Genomic DNA, 3,166 nt, shown 5'->3' with positions numbered 1-3,166 from the left:
TTGGTGCTTGGGGGGGGGGGCAACAGTGGGGGGGCTTCTAGTGTCCTGGCCCCACTGCTGGACCTCCTGATGGCACCTGGTATTTTTGGCCACTGTGTGACAGAGTGTTGGACTGGATGGGCCATTGGCCAGATCCAACACTGGCTTCTCTTATGTTCTTATTTTCTCATTAGAAGCCTTGTGCAACTGAAGAAGAAGAACAACAACAACAAAAGCACCCCATTCTCCCAGATCAGAACAAAGAGCACTTGTGTTAGAAGAATCTAGCAGGGAGAAATTAAGCAATGAAAGAGCAGGATGTTATTTTAATTCCAGAGGGCTTCAACAACAACAACAAAAGCACCCCATTCTCCCAGATCAGAACAAAGAGCACTTGTGTTAGAAGAATCTAGCAGGGAGAAATTAAGCAATGAAAGAGCAGGATGTTATTTTAATTCCAGAGGGCTTAGCAACCCAGCTATGACAACAGAAAAGACAGCTGAGTATTTTGTGTAAACTTTCAGGTTTTATTTGGCATGGAGAGTTCTCTCGGTTCCCTTGACATCCTGGCCCGTAGCTAACATGAGGCCCACGGGGCCTGGCCCCCTAGTGTTTCTTCTGGGCCCCCTCCCTCCAGGGCTGCCCCCAAAGTGCTCCAACTGACCACCTGCACTGTACTTTCATTTCATTAGCTGGTGGGCCCCCTGAGGCCCCCTCCCAAACAATTCCCTAGCTACAGGGCTGTTGACATCACCCACCTAGGGTTGGGGAAGAATCGGTGACTTCACTATGTCACTTCTGGGTACAACCATAGAGTTTCCAGCGATTCCTACAGCTACCCATTGTCACATCTGGGTTGTACCCAGGAGTGATGTGTTGGCACAAAGGTCACCAATGGGCTTTTAAAATATTTTTCTCCTATGACTGCTCAGGGTGGCATAGGGATGCCAGCCTCCAGGTGGGACCTGGAGATCCCCCAGAATTACAGCTCATTTTCAGAGATCAGTTCCCCTGGAGAAAATGGATGCTCTGGAGGATGGACTGTATGGCATTGTACCCCACTGGGGTCCCTGTCGTCCCCAGACTCCCATCCCCAAATCTCCAGGAGTTTCCCAGCCTGGAGCTGGAAACCCTATCCCCCACTGGTGGCCAGAGGGACTTGTCAACCCTAGAGTGGCAAGGACGTCCAGTGAAAAACAGTAACAGTAATTCACTTAACACTGGAGATAAGATGCTGTTTCTCTGACAGGCCGTTCTTAAAGGCAAACACTCTCAGTTCGGCCAATCTGATTCCTTCTGCTTCCAAACAAAATATCAACACAAGGCTCTTGCTGGTTGATATATTTATAGTCCAAAACAGGGGGGGGTTGTAGAAAAAGCCCAGCAGGAACTCATTAGCATAATAGGCCACACCCAACAGCAGAAACACATTAGCATATTAGGCCATACCCCTGACAGCACAGCTTATTAGCATATTAGGCCTAGGGTTGCCAAATCTTAATTACTCACCGGCGGGGGAGCGTTCGCTGGGTCCGGGAACTGGCTGCGTGTGCGTGTGCACCGCCAGAACATCGCCGGAAGTGACGCAGGACGTAGGGCACATGGGGGCGTGGCCCAGATCGTCGGGGGGAAACCATATGGTTTTCCCCCCAACAATCTGGGCCACGCCCCCAATGTGCCGTACGTCCTGCGTCACCTCTGGTGATGCAGCTTCGGGGGCGGAGTTCCCCCCGGGGCCCGATTTCACTGCGGCGGAAATCGGGCCTCCAAAGCAGGGGGAAATCTGCCCCCCGGAGGGATTTGGCAGCCCTAATTAGGCCGCCCCCCCATGTTGCCAGAAGTGTGGTCATCCAGCCACACCCACCTTTTGCTCCTTATTCTGTTTACCTTGTTTGTTGTCAAAACCCAGGGCTTTTTTTGTAGCAGGAACTTCTCCAGCCTTGCCTATTTCTTGCTTGTGTGGTGAGAAATCCCTCTTTTATCTCTTATCAGGAGTCAACCCGTAGCTTCCCTACAGTGTTTGTGTGGGGGTGGGGTTTCAGAGTCCTCTACCCAAAAGCTGTTTGATCTCTGAGCTTTTTGGGTTTTTTGAACTGCAAGCATAGTACGCTTTCTGTAATGGCAGTTGGCAGAGGGTGCTATTTGCCAGCTCTAAAGTTTTGCTCCTCCAGGCTGCACAACTTTTGCTTCTTCTGGTGAGCTTTTGTGTTGTAAATGTGGAAATCCTTGGGGAACAAGGTGAGTTCCCTCCTCCTGTGGCCACCCCCCCTTCCCCTTTATTTTGAACACCAAAGCAGAAAGAAAGGTGGAGTGTGTGTCTGTGTGTGTACGGACAGAGAAAGGGAAAGGAGTAGAAAAAACTGAATTAAAAACAATATATATCTTCTAATCAGGTTTCTTACTATTTACAGTGCCAGAAAGCTGAGCTCTTGCTAGAGTTTCTCTGGATCCTGAAGGGGAGGAAGATTTCAGGCCAGTGTGTGCGGGGAGGGGGGTGGGAGAAAAATACTGAAAAGAAAGCTTTTGATTTCTCCCTTTGCTAGAAAAAAAATGCACTTAAAAAAAGCATAGAGAAAACTAAAGTGATACAAGGCAGTGGCTGGCTGTGTAATCCAGTGAAGAGGGGAGGAATATTTAAGCCCAGGTGGGGCCAAAATAAAGAAAATAAAGATTTGAGGATGGAGGGAAATCAAAGGAGGAGTGGGAAAGTTGCCTGTGATGCTGTGTCCCCAGCCCGATCTGGCTCGGTGTAGGTTTCTGCAGCCTCTTTCTCTCTCTCCCCTCTGGTGCACCAAGGGGGAGCTCCAGCCACCAAAATATTAAAGAAAATAAAGATTTGAGGATGGAGGGAAATCAAAGGAGGAGTGGGAAAGTTGCCTGTGATGCTGTGTCCCCAGCCCGATCTGGCTCGGTGTAGGTTTCTGCAGCCTCTTTCTCTCTCTCCCCTCTGGTGCACCAAGGGGGAGCTCCAGCCACCAAAATATAATAATAACAGCTGCTTCTGTGTTCACTCTCTCACACACACGCACAAACACACGTGTGTGTGTGTGTGTGTGTGTTAAAAGATGCTATTCAATATAAACCCCATCCCCATGCTAGGGACTTTGGGGGCGTTCCTGGAGGGGGTGGGGCATCCCCAATGTGATGACATCACGTTGGGGACGTCCGCCGCCCCCCCCACTCACCC

Source organism: Gekko japonicus, unplaced genomic scaffold (assembly GCF_001447785.1).
Source record: "Gekko japonicus isolate JY-2015 unplaced genomic scaffold, Gekko_japonicus_V1.1 scaffold1634, whole genome shotgun sequence".
Lineage (NCBI taxonomy): Eukaryota > Metazoa > Chordata > Lepidosauria > Squamata > Gekkonidae > Gekko > Gekko japonicus.
Note: the sequence above shows the minus strand (reverse complement) of the source record.